The sequence below is a fragment of the Hordeum vulgare genome, chromosome 4H, assembly GCF_904849725.1.
Source record: "Hordeum vulgare subsp. vulgare chromosome 4H, MorexV3_pseudomolecules_assembly, whole genome shotgun sequence".
Classification (NCBI taxonomy): Eukaryota; Viridiplantae; Streptophyta; class Magnoliopsida; order Poales; family Poaceae; genus Hordeum; species Hordeum vulgare.
This window is the reverse complement of record NC_058521.1, coordinates 322,683,886-322,705,149: the sequence shown is the minus strand read 5'-3', so window position 1 is coordinate 322,705,149 and position 21,264 is coordinate 322,683,886.

The following is a 21,264-nucleotide window of genomic DNA, read 5'->3' as shown; positions in this document are numbered from 1 at the left end:
ACTGTAGCTTACACTGTTGCTGCCCAACATTGACAAAACATGGGAGGTTCCGGTTCTGCCACCACATTCGCAATTATAGTGGAATTTTTCCCATGTAAAGCCAAGCTCAGTGATGGCAGTGTCCAAGACATTTATAGAGATACCACCGTGAGGTTGGATGTCGAACTTGCAGATGTTGATCCCCAGGAATTGGAGAGCATGAAGGAGAAGGCCGTGGGCAATTAGGTGGAGAGAATTGGGGAGAGTATTGTTTGGGGTCCACAACAAGAGGTATCTCTGCAACGTTTTGACAACTATTATGGTGAATATGTTAGAATTGAAGATGGAGAATCCATGGTTGCTGAAATTGATCAGTGATGTCCGTTATGCTACTGCACAAAAGACCTTCCAGTGGCGCCAGAAATGGGCATGTTGACGACACCAGGAATCCTTCTGCGTTGGTGTTCCCTCGAAGCGGAGAGGATGATGTAGCATAGCGGAGGTAAGTATTTCCCTCAGTTTGAGAACCAAGGTATCAATCCGGCGGAGGAGTATCTCAAGATCCTGCACAAACACAAAAGCTTGCACCCAACGCTATGAAGGGGTTGTCAATCCCTTATAGATTGTTTGCCAAGTGAGAACTGAAAGCAACAAAGTAACAAAGCAAAGTAAAAGCAGAGTTGTAAACGATGGATGTGAATAGACCCGGGGGCCGTAGTGTTCACTAGTGGCTTCTCTCATGAAAGCAAGTAGACGGTGGGTGAACAAATTACTGTCGAGACAATGATAGAACTGTGCAGAGTCGTGATGATATCTATGCAATGATTATTTCTATAGGCATCACGTCCGAAACAAGTAGACCGATACTTTCTGCATCTACTACTATTACTCCACACGTCGACCGCTATCCAGCATGCATCTACTGTATTAAGTCCATAAGAACAGACTAACGCCTTAAGCAAGATGACATGATGTAGAGGGATAATCTCAAACCAATGATAAAAACCCCATCTTTTTACCCTTGATGGCAACTGCTTGATGTGTGCCTTGCTGCCCCTACTGTCATTGGGAAAGGTCATCACATGGCAGAACCCAAAACCAAGCACTTATCCCATTGCAAGAATCATAGATCTAGTTGGCCAAACAAAACCCAAGACTCGGAGAGACTTACAAGGATATCAAATCATGCATATAAGAAATCAGCAAAGACTCAAATATATATTATAGATAATCTGATCACAAGTCCACAATTCATCGGATCTCGACAAACACACCACCAAAGAAGATTACATCGGGTAGATCTCCATGAAGATCATGGAGAACTTTGTATTGAAGATCCAAGAGAGAGAAGAGGCCATCTAGCTACTAACTACAGACCCGTAGGTCTGAAGTGAACTACTCACGAGTCATTGGAAGGGCGATGATGATGATGAAGAAGCCCTCCAACTCCAAAGTCCCCTCCGGCAGGGCACCGGGAAGGGTCTCCAGATGAGATCTCGCGGAAACGGAAGCTTGCGGCGGCGGAAAAGTATTTTCGAGGCTCCCTTGATTTTTTGCGGAATATTTGGGAATTTATAGGCCAAAGACCTAGGTCAGGGGGCGGCCAAGGAGGCCACAAGCCTGCCCACCGCCGCCTCCCCCTGGTGGCAGAGTGGGGGCTTGTGGGCTCCCTGGAGCCCACCTGGCTTGTCCCAAAAGCCCCGTGGACTTATTCCGTTTGGGAAAAAAATCATTTCGGGGTTTTTCTTCCGTTTGGACTCCGTTCCAAAATCAGATCTGAAAAGAGTCAATAACACGGAAAAAACAGGAACTGGCACTTGGCACTGAATTAATAAGTTAGTCCCAAAAAGATATAAAAAGGTACATAAAACATACAAAGAAGGCAAGATAACAACGTGAAATCATCAAAAATTATAGATACGTTTGAGACGTATCAAGCATCCCCAAGCTTAACTCCTGCTCGTCCTCGAGTAGGGAAGTGATAAGAATGAATTTTTGATGCTTTCATGCTACCTAGCATAGGTGTCCTTTGTAATTCCTCTTATGTGACGTGAATGTTCAGATCCATTAGATTCAAAATAATAGTTTACTATTGACGTGGAAACAATAATAATTCAAGCAAACTAGCAAAGTAATCATGAACTTTCAAAATAACAAGGCCAAAAGAAAGTTATCCCTACAAAAGCATATAGTCTGGCTATGCTCTATCATCATTGCACAACGAATTTAAATCATGCACAACCCCGGTATTGTCCAAGTAATTGTTTCACACCTTTACTTTCTCAAACATTTTCAACTCTCATGCAATACATGAGCGTGAGCCATGGTTATAGCACTATAGATGGTGTAGAATGTGGTGGAGGTTGCAAGACAAAAAAGGAGAAGATAGTCACATTAACTAGGCATATCAATGAGCTGTGGAGATGCTCATCAATAGATATCATGTGAATGAGTAGGGATTGCCATGCAAATGATGCACTAGAGCTACAAGTATGTGAAAGCTCTTACACAAAACTAGTGGGTGTGCATCCAACTTGCTTGCTCACGAAGACCTAAGGCAATTTTGAGGAAGCCTATCATTGGAATATACAAGCCAAGTTATATAATGAAAATTTCCCACTATCTATATGGTGGTGAAAAAACGAGAGACTCTCAATCATGAAGATCATGGTGCTTAATATGCACAAGTGTGGAAAAAGTGGTAGCATTGTCCCTTCTCTCTTTTTCTCTCATATTTTATTTTATTTTGGTGGGCTCTTTGGCCTCTTTTTTTATGGGCTTCTTTGGCCTCTTTTATTTACTCACATGGGACAATGCTCCAATAATGATGATCATCACACTTTCAACTAAAAACTTAGAGCAACTATGACTCTATATGGAATGCCTTCGGTAGTGTGCCGTGGCAATGATCTAGCATGGCATAGACATCAATGGAAACATCATGCTAGCTATCTTACGATCGTGCAAAGGCAATGTAGACGTGGTGGCACATGTCATGGTGGTAGTTGCATGGCAATATATCTAGGAATGACTTTGAAAAAGCCATAGTAGGTAGGTATGGTGGCTGTTTTGAGGGAGGCTAATGGTGGGTTTTGTGCACCGGTGAAAGTTGCACGGCACTAAGAAGATAGTGATGGTGGAAGGTGAAAGTGAATCTAAACCATGGACTCAACATTAGTCATGAAGAACTCATATACTTGTTGCAAAAGTTTTATTAGTAATCGAAACAGAACATTCAACGCATACTCCTAGGGGAAGGGTTGGTAGGTATAAACCATTGCGCGATCCCGACCGCCACGCAAAGGATGACAATCAATATACTAATCATGCTCAGATTTCATCACATAGCGGTTCACCATACGTGCATGCTACAGGAATCACTAACTTCAACACAAGTATTTCTAGATCCACAACACCTTACTAGCATGACTTCAATATTACCATAACCACAACTCAAAACTAATTGAGATGAATCAAACTTCTCTAACTATTCAATGCACATGAAGGTGGAAGTTTTGTATCCCTTTGGATAACTACCCCTTTTGAGACTACTTTCAAAGCATAGATCAACTACCAAGCCATGCACCGTTGTGCTCTAAAAGATATAAGTGAAGCACATAGAGCAAAAGTATCTAGCTCAAAAGATATAAGTGAAGCACATGTGAGCTAAATTGTCTACCAAAAGATATAAGTGAAGCATGACAAAATCACGGTGTGTGCATGTCTCTATCTCTAGGTGTGCCGCAAGGATGATTGTGACACAACAAAAATAAAACACTCCTACGATACAAGACGCTCCAAGCAAAAACACATAACATGTGGTGAATAAAAATATAGCCCCAAGTAACGTTACCGATGGATTGAAGACGAGAGAGGGGATGCCTTCCCGGGGCATCCCCAAGCTTAGGCTTTTACGCCATTCTTGAATCTCTTGGGGTGCCTTGGGCATCCCCAAGCTTGAGCTCTTGCCACTCTTTATCTTTTTGTCCATAAGAACTTCACCCAAAACTTGAAAACTTCACAACACGAAACTTAAACAGAAACTCGTGATAACATTAGTAAAAGAAAGCAAACCACCACTTCCTTAGGTACTGTAGCAAACTTAAATTCTACTTTTGCTGATGTTGGGTTACTGTACTTTGAATCTTCCATGGCTAATATCCCCCGATACTATCCATAGTTTCATCAAAATAAGCAACCAACACAACAAAAACAGAATCTGTTAACAGCAGACCAGTTTGTAGCAATCTGTATGTTTCGTATACCTGTGTTACTTCATAAATTCTGAAAAATTATGAAACTCTGAAGAATTTGTGTGTCAATCAGTAGCAAAAAGAATCAACTCAAAATCTCTTACAGAATAAAAATTAAATTCTTTTCGTGAGCAGAAAGTTTCTGTCTTTTCCAGCATGACCAAACGATCATCCTCAAAACTAATCATAACGGTTTTGCTTGGCACAAACGAAAAAAGAAACACAAAAAACACAATCATAACAGAATTATTAAAGTGTGGAAAACACAAAACAGAAAGAAAAAGGATAAATTTGTTGGGTTGCCTCCCAACAAGCGCTTTTGTTTAACACCCTTAGCTAGGCGAAAATGATGGAATCACGTATAGTCATCTTTCGTACTCAAACCATAGGTAGCCCTCATCATAGATTCATAAGGCAATCTTATTTTATTTCTAGGAAAGTGCTCCATGCCCTTCTTTAAAGGAAACTGAAATCTAATATTCCCTTCCTTCATGTCGATGATAGCACCAATAGTCCGTAGGAAAGGTCTACCAAGAATAATGGGACATGAAGGATTGCAATCTATGTCAAGTACAATGAAATCCACGGGTACATAGTTTGCAACAATAAGAACATCATCGATCCTCCCCATGGGCTTCTTGACAGTAGAATCCGCAAGATGCAAATTAAGAGAACACTCTTCAATCTCATGAAAACCAAGAATACCACATAAAGACTTTGGAATCGCGGAAACACTAGCACCCAAATCACACAAAGCATTGCACTCATAGTTTTTTATCTTCATTTTGATAGTAGGTTCCCACTCATCATGAAGTTTTCTAGGTATAGAGACTTCTAGTCTGAGCTTATCTTCAAGAGATTTCATCATAGCATCTGCGATATGCGCGGTAAAGGCTTTGCTTTGGCTATAAGCATGTGGAGAGTTTACAATGTATTGCATCAAAGAAATGCATTCAAACAAGGAACAATTATCATAATTGAATTCCTTGAAATCCAAAGTGGGAGTTTCGTTACTACCCAAAATTTTGACTTCTTCTACTCCACTCTCCACACCTTTATCATCAAGATAGGTGGACTCCGAATCATCGAGGCGCTTTTCAACCAAAGTGGATTCATATCCAGCCCCTCCATAAGTAGGTTTGACAGCGAAAACAAAGATTCAAGAGGAGACACACCAAGCACTTTAAGATCTTCGTGATTTGTATCACTAGAACGCACCCTTTTAAACCATTCATGTCTAGCGCGAATTTGGGCGGTTCTTTCTTTGCTCTCATTCATGGAGATACGCATAGCTTTCAAAGTTTCATCCAAGTTGATCTTGGGAGGAGCGCATCTAACTTTCAAAGCATAAATATCACAAGACATCCTATCAACGCTCTTAGTAAAATCGTCTATTTTGAGTAGTTTTTCCTCTATGGACGCATAGAAAATATTTTGAGAGTGGATGAACTCTTTGATATTACTCTCTAGATCAGAGGGTAATTTGTTGTGATTTCCATATGTGTTGCCGTAGGAATTGCCATAATTGTTAGAGGAGTTACTAGGAAAAGGCCTAGGAACATAGTTTCCTCTGAAAGTATTGTTGTTGCCAAAATTGTTCCTACCAACAAAATTCACGTCCAAACTAGCGTTGCTACTCTTAATCAAAGAAGATAGTGGCATGTCATTAGGATCTATGGTAGCGTTTCTACTAGCAACCAAATTCATCAACTCGTCCATCTTAGCACTAAGCGAGTTAATCTCTTCTATAGCGTGCACCTTTTTGCTAGCAGGCGACCTTTCAGTGTGCCACTCAGAGTAGTTGGTCATGATATTGTCTAGGAGTTTTGTGGCGTCTCCTAACGTGATTTCCATGAACGTTCCACCTGAGGCGGACTCCAAGATATTGCGAGAAGCGAAATTCAAGCCAGCGTAAAAGATTTGTATAATCATCCACAAACTCAAGCCATGAGCAGGACAAATTCTAATCATAAGCTTCATCCTCTCCCAAGATTGTGCAACATGTTCATGATCAAGTTGCTTGAAATTCATGATATCGTTACGTAAGGAGATGATCTTAGCCGGCGGAAAATACTTGGATATGTAAGCATCTTTGCACCTATCCCAAGAATCGATACTATTTTTAGGCAAACAAGAAAACCAAGTTCTTGCGCGATCTCGCAACGAGAAAGGAAAAAGTTTTAACTTAATCACGTCATTATCCACATCTCTTTTCTTTTGCATATCGCAAAGCTCAATGAAGGTATTGAGATGGGATGCGACATCTTCACTAGGAAGGCCAGAGAATTGCTCTTTCATAACAAGATTCAGCAAAGCTACGTTGATTTCATACGATTCCGCACTAGTGGCGGGAGCAATCGGAGTACTAATAAAATCATTATTATTAGTGCTCGAGAAGTCGCAAAGTTTGGTGTTTTCAGACATGATGTATTCAACAAACAAACAAGCACACAAGCAAGCAAGAAACCGACAAAGGAAAACGGCAAGGGCAAAAGAAAACGGCGAAGGAGAAAGGCAAATGAAAACGGAAAATGTGAAGTGGGGGAGAGGAAAACGAGAGGCAACTGGCAACAAAAGTAAATGCAAGAGAAGAGTTTGTGAGACCTACTTGGATAGATCTTGATTTGTCCTCCCCGGCAACGGCGCCAGAAATGCTTCTGATGTCCGTTATGCTACTGCACAAAAGACCTTCCAGTGGCGCCAGAAATGGGCACGTTGACGACACCAGGAATCCTTCTGCGTTGGTGTTCCCTCAAAGCGGATAGGATGATGTAGCACAGCGGAGGTAAGTATTTCCCTCAGTTTGAGAACCAAGGTATCAATCCGGCGGAGGAGTATCTCAAGATCCTGCAGGAACACAAAAGCTTGCACCCAACACTATGAAGGGGTTGTCAATCCCATATAGATTGTTTGCCAAGTGAGAACTGAAAGCAACAAAGTAACAAAGCAAAGTAAAAGCAGAGTTGTAAACGATGGATGTGAATAGACCCGGGGGCTGTAGTGTTCACTAGTGGCTTCTCTCATGAAAGCAAGTAGACGATGGGTGAACAAATTACTGTCGAGCAATTTATAGAACTGTGCAGAGCCGTGACGATATCTATGCAATGATTATTTCTATAGGCATCACGTCTGAAACAAGTAGACCGATACTTTCTGCATCTACTACTATTACTCCACACGTCGGCCGCTATCCAGCATGCATCTAGTGTATTAAGTCCATAAGAACAGAGTAACGCCTTAAGAACGATGACATGATGTAGAGGGATAATCTCAAACCAATGATAAAAACCCCATCTTTTTACCCTTGATGGCAACTGCTTGATGTGTGCCTTGCTGCCCCTACTGTCACTAGGAAAGGTCACCACATGGCAGAACCCAAAACCAAGCACTTCTCCCATTGCAAGAATCATAGATCTAGTTGGCCAAACAAAACCCAAGACTAGGAGAGACTTACAAGGATATCAAATCATGCATATAAGAAATCAACAAAGACTCAAATATATACCATAGATAATCTGATCACAAGTCCACAATTCATCGGATCTCGACAACACACACCGCCAAAGAAGATTACATCAGATAGATCTCCATGAAGATCATGCAGAACTTTGTATTGAAGATCCAAGAGAGAGAAGAAGCCATCTAGCTACTAACTACGGACCCGTAGGTCTGAAGTGAACTACTCACGAGTCATTGGAAGGGCGATGATGATGATGAAGAAGCCTTCCAACTCCAAAGTCCCCTCCGGCAGGGCACCGGGAACGGTGTCCAGATGATCTCGCGGAAACGGAAGCTTGCGGCGGCGGAAAAGTATTTTTGAGGCTCCCTTGATTTTTTACGGAATATTTGGGAATTTATAGGGCAAAGACCTAGGTCAGGGGGCGGCCAGGGAGGCCACAAGCCTGCCCACCGCCGCCTCCCCCTGGTGGCGGAGTGGGGGATTGTGGGCTCCCTGGAGCCCACCAGGCTTGGCCCAAAAGCCGCTTGGACTTCTTCCGTTTGGGAAAAAATCATTTCAGGGTTTTTCTTCCGTTTGGACTCCGTTCCAAAATCAGATCTCAAAAGAGTCAAAAACACGGAAAAAATAGAAACTGGCACTTGGCACTGAATTATTAAGTTAGTCCCAAAAAGATATAAAAAGGTACATAAAACATACAAAGAAGGCAAGAAAACAGCGTGAAATCATCAAAAATTATAGATACGTTTGAGACGTATCAATCAGCAAGAATGGTGGGCAGGCAAAGAAGTAACATTTTATGCAGAGCTAATTGATCTGCAAACTCATTCCAGAGTTGGTTATGTGCCATCAAAGATGGCTGCACAGCTCGAAGATGATGAGTGGGTTTCATAAAGAATATGTTGGCATTGTTGACTGAACCAACTGTAGTAGCTAAAGATACAGGGATTGATGCAGATGGAGAGGAGGGAACCCATGGTGCTAGGAAGTTTGTTGTTGACTGGAATGTAGTAGAGTTGAATGAAAAAACAGATTTGGTCATTACACCAATATCTGACATTGATATGGCCGAAATGTTTGGCATTCAAGTTTATGACAAAGATAAGGAGAAGGATGACAGTTCTTTGCCTGCTGATGGTAACACCGGCCCTAGAAATGCAAATGAGGATGAAGAAGAGCTGATTAGAAAGGCTGCAGATGATGTGGATTATACAGATGATAATGAGCTGGTTTGTTTGTATGACAAAGAGAACCCAGTTATTGAGGTGGGAAAGTTGTTGCCAAGCATGGTTGAGTTTAGGATGTCTTTCACGACCTTTGCAGTGAAAAAAGAGTTTGATGCCAAGACTATGTGGACTGATCGAAAGAAATTTTATGCTCGATGCAAAGGTTATGATGGTGGTGGCAATGCTTGCAAATGGTACATATCTGCCACACTACAACCTGATGGAAGTACAGTAAGGGTAAATCAAATACCACACCAGCATACATCTATGACTACTTCACAGAGAGTTTCAAAGATGACATCACAACTTTGGATTCCAGAGAAGATTACTCCTATTTTAGCCAAGACTCCAAACACTACTGCAAAGAGGCTTAAAGTTGACTTGGAGAAGCTGTACCCCATCCGACTGCAATATACCACAGTGTGGAAAGCAAAACAAAGGGCCATGAAATCATTGTATGGTGACTGGGCAAATACATTTAGGATGTTGTATAGTTTTAAAGCAGAGGTGGAGAAGAGGTCACCTGGAAGTGTGGTGGAGATAGATACACAGGTAATAGAGGATGGCAAGGTTTTTTTCAGCAAGTTTTTTATGTGTTTGAAGCCGTAGATGGATTCAAAGCAGGTTGTCGTCCATATTTGAGCATAGACTCATCTTTTTTTACTGGAAAGTGGAATGGTTAGTTGGCTGCATGCAATGCTCTAGATGGACACAACTGGATGTTCCCAGTTGCAATAGGAATGTTTCAATCAGAGACAGAGGCATCATGGATATGGTTCATGATGCAACTGGAAAGATGCATAGGGCCAGTTTTTTCCTTTGGCAATCCACACAGATGCATGTAAAGGGTTGGAAAATGCAGTAAAAAAAGTTTTCCCCCATGTTGAGCAGAGGGAGTGCTTTGGACATATGTGGATGAATCTGGTAAAAAAATTCAGAGGAGATGAATTTGGGCGCATGTGGCCAGCAGCAAGATCGTACACCAGACAAACACATTCCTATCACCTTGGTAAGATATTGACATCATGTAGTGATAATGAATTTGCTTCATGGTTGAACAACCACCATTCTCTGTTGTGGTACATATCAGGTTTTAATACTGTCATAAAATGTGATCATATCAATAACAACTTGGCATAAAGTTTTAACAACAAAGAGAAGGATTTGAAAGACTTGCCTATGCATGACATGGTGGACCAAATAAGGATCATGATCATGCGTTTGTGGGAGTTGAGAGGAAAAATTGCTAATATTTTGGAAGGGGACAAGCTTCCAGCAGTGGTACAACAGGTGGTCAACAGGAGTAGAAATATTTCACATCTATCTGTTGAGAAATCTTCCTTGTGGGGGTGCTGAAGTTAGAGATACAAAGAGTGGCAAGAGGCATGTGGTAAATACTGAGTTGCATGAGTGCACTTGCCAAGAGTGGCAACACACTGGAAAACCATGTGAGCATGCAATAATTTTTTTGGCATCTAAACCCAGGTTAAATATGCACCCATATTTGCATGAGTATTATTCAGTAGAAAAATTCAAAGCTGCATATGCAAGTCCAATTCCTGCACTGACCGACCAATCTCAGTGACCTGAGGTGGAAATAGAATTTACCTTGTGTCCCCCTGTTACTAGAAGAAAGGCTGGGAGGCCAAAACAGAGCTGATTCAAAGCTTGGTTTGAGAAAGGTGGTTGTAGTAGGAAGGGGAAAGAGGAAAATTAAAAGAATGAAAAGCCCAAAAGGGCTCAAAAATGTAACAAAAATAGGTGCAAGTTGTGTGAGGTACTTGGGCACAGAATTGGTTCATCCAAATGCATCTACACTCAGAGGACAAAGTATGTTTATGTTACTGTTTTTGCAAGTTTTTGATTTTGCTACTTGTTCTAGTATCTAACCAAGTGAAATGCTTTATTTTTTTAGGAGGAAGCATGCAGAAAAAGCCCCACCTCTTGTTGTTGAACAATGTTGGCCAATGAAAAAAGCAAGACTCAATGGTTTTAGAAGGAAGAGAACTAAGCAGATAATGTTTGGTGACAAAGATATGGAGCAAACTGATACTGTTATTGCTGAACATGAGCTAATTGTTTCTGTTACTACTCAATCTGTTTTGCATGCACTAGGGCAATCTGAAACTGTTACTGTTGAACATGAGCTAACTATTTCTGTTACTACTGAATCTGTTTTGCATGCACTAGGGCAATATGAAACTGTTGCAGATGAAGCAATTATTGAGCTGCCATGCGGTTCTACGTTAACAGTTGTGTTGCCATGTTTGGAGGTTGTGCTTCCATGTGTTGAGTTGCAAACTGAAGAAGTTGAACAATGTGTTCCATCTACTCAATCTGCAGAAGTGCAAACTGAAGAAGTGGGACATGGTCAGGTGCAAAAGTTGAGGCGGCCTAGTGGAGTTGTTGGCAAGAATACCAAGAGCATCAGCATCAACAAACTGTGCGCCGTGGAACCAAACATTGGAAAAAGGAGAAGAAATCGAGTGGTAGAAAGAAGCAAAAGAAATAGAGTCGAAATCATTCAAATGTGATGTGATTTGATGTGCAACTTAAGTTTGGTGTCATTTGATGTGAAAACTTATGTTCTTTGATGTAAAACTTATGTGCTATGATGTTGATTTGACTTGAAAATAAAATTCAAATTTGAACCGACATTCATATTTGAACCTTTCTCCAATATTTTTGGAGTTCATTTGTTTGTTCTGTGATGTTGCACTGTTTTTTATACTACTATACACTTTAGTTCATAAATCCAACCCTTTTTGCGAAGTCCAACTCATAGTCACTAAAAATGTTGTCCAAACAAGCTCCAAAGTAAGGGAAAACGACCCCATTTCTAAGCAAGTTTTTTTCAACCTTCTCAAAATCACCCAAAAAGATATTCTTAGCTTATATTATACCTATATAGGATCAATGCGAAGTATCACCTTTTTTTGAATAATTATTCATATTATTAATTTATTTTTGAAAAAACACCCTTTAATACAAAGTCAACAACAAAACAAGTTTAAAAATTGAAAATGCTAAAATAACTTCGGATCCTGCTTAGTCACTCCAAAATAAAGCTAAGGTGAGGTTTTATGATTTTTTGAATTTTCAAAACCTGAAACCCTCTTCTCACTCTTTTGAACTCTATGCAACCTTAGTCGAGATAGTCCAATTTGTGAAGGTTTTTTCATGCAAAGATCATTACATCAAGTTTATCATTTTATATCATAACTATGTTACATAACAAGACTATATGCGCTGGTTTTTCATTTTTTAGATTTTGTTTGAATTAGTTACACACATTTGAATGTTCCGTCAAACCTTTCAAAACACCGTTGACTGCCTCCAAAACCCATCTAACCCTAACGCCTTCTCAAAATCACCCAAAAAGATTTTTTAGCTTATATTATACCTACATAGGATCAATACGAAGTATCACCTTTTTTTGAATAAGTATTCATATTATTAATTTATTTTTGAAAAACACCCTTTAATACAAAGTCACCAACAAAAACTTTAGATCCTGCTTAGTCACTCCAAAATGAAGCTAAGGTGAGGTTTTCTGATCTTTTGAATTTTCAAAACCTGAAACCCTCTTCTCACTCTTTTGAACTCTATGCAACCTCAGTCGAGATAGTCCAATTTGTGAAGGTTTTTTCATGCAAAGATCATTAAATCAAGTTTATCATTTTATATCATAACTATGTAACATAACAAAACTATATGCGCTGGTTTTTCATTTTTTTAAGATTTTTTTGAATTAGTTTCACACATTTGAATGTTCGGTCAAACCTTTCAAAACCCTGTTGACTGCCTCCAAAACCCATCTAACCCTAACGCCAAACGTCCACCGTCGATCTAACCCTAACGCCAAACCGTGGCCGTCGGATAGGCCTTCTAGAAGGAATTCGTGGGTGTGGGGGAGCATCTCAGTGACCGGGGGCCGAGCGGATAACGTTGAGCGGGGGAGCATCTCAGTGACTGTTGGGCTGAGCGGATCAGGACCGGCAGAGCCTGGCGTGCGTGCGCACAGCCACGTCGCAGCGAGATGGGCCACCATGCATGCCATGCAACGAGGTCGCAGCCTAGCTATTCTGCCAAGTGAACACAGCCTAGCCGCCATGCATGCAGCGACACATTAAAACAGCGGCAGGGACGTAGCGTACGTCACATCTAAGCTATTTTTAATAATTTCATGTATGAACCTTAGACATGGGACGGACGCGTCGGTGGTGCGGCTCCATTTTCAGTGACAAAGTTTCTCACGTCGATTAAAAACGAAGCATCTTGCCTATGCCGCCCGTGCCTCTTTGGATGCTGTGCCCTTTTTTTGCACACCCATTAATTATGCCACCATGCGGAGGAGAGAAAACGACCGATCGTGTACATTGACTACGGCTGCAACGCGGCTATAAAAGGGCACCATTTCCTCATCCCTCTCACACTCATCTCTCAAGCCTCCTCCTCTTCTTCTTTCCGAGCGAAATCCAGCACTCGAGCCACCATGAAGTTCAACGGCCCTACCTACCGTCGCCCTCGCACCGTGCCGGATATGGAGTTCCCGCCCGGAGTCGTCGTCGAGAATAGCCTGAGGGTGTGGGCCATCTCAAGGTGGAGGGCCCCTAGAGATTTGGCTCGCTTCTTCCTCCAAGCCGTCTACCGCCACCTCCCTCCGGGCACTCCGCCCATGTTCCACCTCCACGAGCAGGTCGATGGCGGCCACAACCGCTTCGTCATCGGCCTCTACGTCACCTTGACCAACCACTACGACGCTTACCACCTCCTCGGCCTGGTGTTTTGGTGTTGGTGCGAGTTCAACACGTTCACCACCTACAACATTTTCACCAACTTCCACCACATCTTCCCCAAGCCCAACGGCATGCACACCCTCCCCTACCAGATGCCGCCCCCGGAGAACGGAGAGTGAGGGGTGCCGGCGAAGGAGGGGCCAAGGAGTCTGCTGGCCGAGGAGTCTTTTTATATTTTTATCTAGTAGTTGGGGCGTGTGTGCCTGTGTCTTTATATCTAGTATTTCTATATGTTGTATGCTACTAGGGTACCCGATGCCCCTTTATCGTACTATTTCTATCTAGTTTTATGCATTATATGTTTTATGTTTTATGCATTATGCACTATATTAATGTTTCAATTTTTTTTATGCAACGTAATATCCACTGGCGGAGGCAGCAATGTGGCAAGCTTTGGCCTCCACCACACCTAAATTTGTTGCTTCCCTATATATGTACGTTGGCCATTAGGAAAGATTCACCCTAGGTATTGTTGTAAGCCTTGCTGCGTACGTCTGCCATACCTTGAAACAATCTCTGTCTTCGCCACTGGTAATATCTAAAAAGTTCGTGTAGGTGGAAGAACATTTTTCCCGATATAAATGATACAGAACTGCTCGGAACAAGATACCATAGCACAAACTTTGAAAACACCATATCGCAAACACCATAGCACAAACTTTGAAAACACCATAACAACCTACTCCCCAAATGCGTTTTTCGAGGCTAACTTTGACCACATGTTATAGAGAAAATAAGGGCTTTGCTACACGTACGTACATGACCTACGTAAACCTACATGAAGGCTGAGTTTGACGAAATATATATCAAATGATACCAACATCTATAATACTAAACCTATATGCTATCAAAATTAATATCATTATGCATCTACTAATATTGTTTTCATATTATAAATGTTTATATTTTGTTCTATAAATTTAGTAAAAATTTATGAAGTTTGACTTTGACCAAATCTTATATGCAGACTAAAAAGAAACGGAGGGAGTATATGACATGCAAGTTACACCGTCAAATTCATACGTGAAAGGAGCTTCCAATGATACAACTTTTATATTATACATCTCATATAATATTAATCTTATCAATAGTCAAACACAGCCTCAGAAAATGAATTAGGCCCTATATATATATGGATGGAGGGAGTAATCAGCGCTGGTTTCCTATGCATGCATTCGATAATTCCACAATTAATCACCGGATGGAACAAGTGGCAGTATATGGGCCTGGATATGTTCTATTCGGCCCTGTGCACTTTTTTTTGCACTAGCTACACCTTTTTTTATCAATGGGCCTGTATATATCAATGTCAATGACCGTGTGCACTTTTGTTTTGCACTAGCTACACTTTTTTTATCAATGGGCCTGAATATGTTCTATTCGGCCCTGCCTACCTTCTATATGGGCCTGACCTTTTCGCGAAACTGTCGACGAACCCTTTTTTTTTCCTTTTCTCCCTCTACCACTGATCTTTTTACCAAATTTCTCATCTAGCCACCGAAACTGAAACTGATGACGAACTGCAGAACTGAGAAAACGGGGCCGAAACAGAGTGGAGAAGACGAGAAGACATGCCGAATTCGTACATCGCAACAGTTTTATTCAAACATCCATATCATTACGATTACAGATGATGCCCAATCTATTCACTAACGACTAATTATCAGCAAATAAACAAATGCGAGAGCAATTACACAAACATAAAAAATTCTGGCCATCAAATTGCCCCGCTTCTTCAATTCGATTAGTTTCTTCATCTTCTTGTTGAGCTTCTTCAGCTCTGCCGTCCTTGCTGCATCCCCCACAGTAGCACCAATGGAATTGCTAGATCCAGACGGGCCCGATCCAAACTTGTACGCCTCCAACGGTAAATCGAGCTCCTGTGATGCACCCTCCAGTTGAATCCACTCTATGTACTCATCTAGCCACTCAAAATGGGCGCATTGCTTCAATTTCTGAAATAGGAAAGATGAACCCTAAATCCCAAATCCGATGAAAAATATGAAATTGGGGGACAAAAATCAAAATTGGCATATTCAGAAGTAAAATCTCACCTTTCCCTGCTCTTGTTTGCTCTCGCATTTCACGAATTCCCGCCCAAGGTTGCCATTCTTGTCGGTCATTGTGACTAGCCGCTTCAGGGGTGCGGTACGTGGGCATGCAGGGCACCTTGTCATGGGCACTGCACCATAGTGCGACCATGAGAGGCGGGAGGCTGAAGCGGAGCTCGACATTGCTAGGTCGTGGCCCGAAACGGCGTTGCTGCGCGTCGTCGCCGGAGAAGAAGAACAACAACGGTCAGGGAGCAGGGCGAGGATGGGAAGGTCGCGGTAGGGCTCGGGTGCTGCACAGCTCGGTGTCCTCTCTTGTACCAATGCTGAGCTGGATAAGTTAGTGGGTCCCATGCCGTGGGTCCCGCTTTGTTACGTAGGGGCTCACCTGATTTGAGTTTTCAACATTTGTCTTTGGATTTGGCAGCAGTGTCGCACGCCAACTATTTATGCACTGGGAGATGTCGCATGAGAGCGTTACAACCAACGACCTCGCATGAGAGATAATTCAACTCAACGACGTCGCATGGGAGCTATTCGCCCAAACCCGTGCCAGGCCCCGAACTCCTCGAAGGGCGCCGACGGCGTCGTATGCGGTTGCGGGCGAAGGTGAGGTCGCCCTTGACCTGAAACTCACGGCGCTCCTCCTCCTTGATGAGTAGATCGGCGGGTGGCGTAGGCAGAACCGAGCGCGCGGGGGCGGCGGCGGAACCGAGCGGCGCGGCAGCGGTGGCGGAACCGAGCAGCGCAGCGGCGAGCGTGCGGGGGCGGCGGCGGAACCGAACGCGCGGTGGCGGCGGCGGCGGAACCGAGTGATGCGGGCGCGCATATGTGGGAGCGGTTCCAGCGTAACGGTGGAAGTTCTTTTTTAGAAACGGGGGAGGTTTTTTATTATTATTGTTGAATCAGAGAGTATCGTTAATACTCCCTCCGTTTCTAAATATAAGTCTTTCTAGAGATTTCACTAATGGACTACATACGAATGTATATAGACATATTTTAGAGTCTAGATTTTCATTTTGCTTCGTATGTAGACTTCTAGTGAAATCTCTTAATATACTTATATTTAGAAACGGAGGAAGTAGGTGTTTTCGTTAGCTACGAGAAGTTTTGTTAACAACATAATCAGTCTGTTGATTAAGGGATGGGAGGGTTTAGATTTCTAGTTCTTTTCCTTCTTTTCCTTTTTGATGATAGTAGATAGATAGCGATGATTACATGACCGTAAGAAATTTGGTAGTTGGATATGCCTTGCCTCTTCGTTCTTCGTTAGCGATGATTACAAAGCATGGCAAGCCAGAAATTTGGTAGTTGGATCAGCCTTGCTGCTTCCTTCTTTGTTAGCGACGTACTTCTATCAGTTTTGTAACAATGAATTTAAACCGTTCATTACATGATTAGACACTTTTAGATTTTAAGTTAAAACTGCTTCTTTGTTCTTTTATAGTATAACCCCATGGGACATGTGGTTAGCAAACTCAAAACTCATATAGTATAGATGCCAAGTCTCGGGTGGACGGTCCGATGGACGGAGGCCAATTTCGATCCGAGCCGGCGGAAAACAGGCTCCTGGGGATGCGACTGGGCAGTTTATCCCCTGCTAGCGGGAAAAAAATGGTGGGGGTTGTTGGGGGCGCGGCTAGAGGTGCTCTAATATAAGAGCATTTACAATATATGGGACGGATGGAGTAGAAGCTATTTTTTGCAAGTCCATGTCTGTAGCCACTGATTACTAATTTGTGTGTAGCAATTGCTAATTTTTGTGTATCTATTGTCACAATAATATTTTACCACTATTATCCATATATAGTCCGCTGAGCCATTGATGTTGACATTTTACTGCACATTTGTGGTCCTATTGTATTGATTTGGCAGAAAATATAATAAGAATACCCAGGAGCAAATTCCTGCACCATTAATCAAAACGCGTTTAAATGTTCTCAATCCTAAGGAGTCTCTCTCTCACACAATAAAATTGGAAACCTGTTTTTATGTGTGAGGTTTTGGCAAGGCTTGCACATATGCTTACATATGGTTTCTTTCATCTTCAACCCTGGTTTTGTAATTTCCAATATAAAATGACACGGATATGAACAAAAATAGATCATGCACTATTGACTAAGGCCACACATTTAATAACACTTTTTAAATATTTAACACATAAACTTACATCATATTCAGATTCTAAACATTTTTCTAATGAAGTTTTATACATAACATGTTAAATTTGGATTTCGGGTTTAAAAGATATAGTTATTTCAAAAAGTTGATATGTACTATAGGTTGACTCAAATATCAGGGAGTTTCCTGCAAAATTGAAAATCCGACTTAAAATTGGCATGTAGATTGATTACCAGAAACATCAGGGGGGGGGTCAGAAAAGCAAAATCATAGTTAAAATTGTTGTTGGATCGAGAAGGGACGTCTAGAGGGGGGGGGGTGTGAAAAGACTACTTAGCAAAATAAAAACCTAACATTTTCCCAGTTTTATTGGTTGGCAAGTTTTAGTAGTTATAGCAAGTCTAGAACACCCTACACATGCAAGTCAACCATTATGGCAGCGGAAAAGTAAAGACATGCACATGAGAGTAAGGAGTAGAGATTGGAAGATCAAACGCAAAGATGGATGCTAGAAATCAAGATTCATATGGTTGGAGTCGAATATCTTGATCTCAACATATGTGTAGGTGGTTTTCTCTCAGAAAATGGATGGGGCAAGTGTTGACTTGTTTTGAGTGCTTTCTCTACATATGAGAGGGAGGTGGATGGATATATGTAGGCATTTCCAAAAATCCACCCGTTACAAGATTATTCCTAAACTCGGTGGAACTAAAGTAAAAACTCGGTTACACCGACTAGTGCAAAATATGGCAACTTTCGACGTTTCGGTGAGACCGATATATAAATCACGGTGAGTCTGATTTTGGCTGGCCTAGGCAGTTGTACAAACTCGGTAGCTCTGATTTGTAAAACTCGGAGATTCCGACTTTTAGGAGATGGATACGAGTGAGTTAGTCACTGTTTTTCAGCGGGGCAGAAATAGAGCTTGTTTCACCGAGATGTTAGGGTTGGCTCTGGATTCTGTCTAGGGTAAAACTTGGTAGGGACGATTTTGGAAACTTGGGGGCACCGAATTTAGGCTTTGGGGTTTGGACATAATATTTTTTTGGCAGAATTCATGAGGGTTTTTGGTGTCTAGCTCTAAGCACTTGAGCAACCAGATCATCATAGATACACCATCCCCTTTTAATAGTATTGGCTTTCCTATGAGCTCAAATGTGATTTCTCGCCAAATGAAAAGTGTAGAGTCTTGAAGCTTGGTCAATCCTATTCTTCTCCTTCCTTGGGATTTCCCCTCACATTCCTAGCCACTATAATCGTTTGGTCTTAATCTGAAATACTAGGTAAACCATTAGTCCGAGAGATAATGTATGTTGTCATGAATTATCGAAACCACCAAGGGAGCATATGTGATTTCAATCTACCCCTTTTTGGTAGTTGATGACAACATACAGTCAAAGCTTCAAAATAAGATGGTGAAATCACATATGCTCCCTTGGTGGTTTTGATAATTCATGACAACATACATTGTCTCTAGGACTAATACTTTTACCTAGTATATTTTAGATATATCCCACAAAGAGAATTGGCAAAGAATTATGAGGAGAATTTCAAAGAAGTAGAAGAAGAAAAGGAAGGAATAGGACTGGCAAGCTTTAAGCTTCAAGTTTCAAGACTCTACATTTTATATTTGTCAGAAATCACATTTAACTACATAGGAAAGCTGATGACCCACAAGTATAGGGGATCTATCGTAGTCCTTTCGATAAGTAAGAGTGTCGACCCAACGAGGATCAGAAGGACATGACAAGCGGCTTTCAGTAAGGTATTCTCTACAAGCACTGAAATTAGCGGTGACAGATAGTTTTGTGATAAGGTAATTCGTAACGGGTAGCAAGTAATAAATATAGCAATGGTGCAGCAAGCTGGCCCAATCCTTTTTGTAGCAAAGGACCAGCCTGAAAAAACTCTTATATAAGGAAAAGGTCTCTCGAGGACACATGGGAATTTGCGTCAAGCTAGTTTTCATCATGCTCATATGATTCACGTTCGTTACTTTGATAATTTGGTATGTGGGTGGACCTGTGCTTGGGTGCTGCCCTTACTTGGACAAACCTCCAACTTATGATTAACCTATCTTGCAAGCATCCGCGACTACGAAAAAACAATTAATATAAATCTAACCATAGCATGAAACATATGGATCCAAATCAGCCCCTTACGAAGCAACACATAAACTAGGGTTTAATCTTCTGTCACTCTAGCAACCCATCATCTACTTATTACTTCCCAATGCCTTCCTCTAGGCCCAAATAATGGTGAGGTATCATGTATCACATGACACCACTAGAGGAGAGGCAACATACATCTTATCAAAATATCGAAAGAATACCAAATTCATATGATTACTTATAACAAGACCTATCCCATGTCCTCAGGAACAAACGTAACTACTCACAAAGCATATTCATGCTCATAATGAGAGGAGTATTAGTAATCATTAAGGATTTGAACATATAATGTTCCACCAAATAAACCAACTAGCCTCAACTACAAGGAGTAATCAACACTACTAGCAACCCACGGGTACCAATCTGAGGTTTTGAGACAAAGATCGGATACAAGAGATGAACTAGGGTTTGGAAAGGAGATGGTGTTGATGAAGATGTTGATGGAGATTGACCCCTCTCGATGAGAGGATCATTGGTGATGATGATGGCTTCGATTTCCCCCTCCGGGAGGGAAGTTTCCCCGGCGGAATAGCTGTGCCGGAGCTCTAGATTGGTTCTGTCGAAGTTCCGCCTCGAGTCGGAGGCGCCTCGTCCCGAAAGGTCTGATATGATTTTTTTCCAGGTCAAAGCCCTTCATATAGCACAAGATGGGCACCGGAGGCCTGCTAGGGGGCCCACAAGCCTGTAGGGCGCGGCCAGGGGGGTAGGTCGGGCCCCTTGCTTGTGACCTCCTGGTGGGTCCCCTCCAATATTTCTTTCACCCATTATTTTATATATATTCCAAAAAAATTCTCCGTTACTTTTCAGGACTTTTGTAGCTATGCAGAATAGGTCTCTCAGATTTGCTCCTTTTTCAGTCCAGAATTCCAGCTGCCGGCATTCTCCCTCTTCATGTAAATCTTGTAAAATAAGAGAGAAAAGGCATAAGTATTGTACCATAATGTGTATTAACATCCCATAATGCAATAAATCTTGATATAAAAGGATGATGCAAAATGGACGTATCAACTCCCCCAAGCTTAGACCTCGCTTGTCCTCAAGCGAAAGCCAAGATCAATAAATTGTTGGCTAACGTAGTAGTAATTCAAAATTTTCCTACGTCATACCAAGATCTATCTAGGATAAACCAGAAACGAGATAGGTTGTAGAGCATCTTCGTACCTTTGAAGATCGCTAAGCGGAAGCGTTACTATGAACGCGATTGATG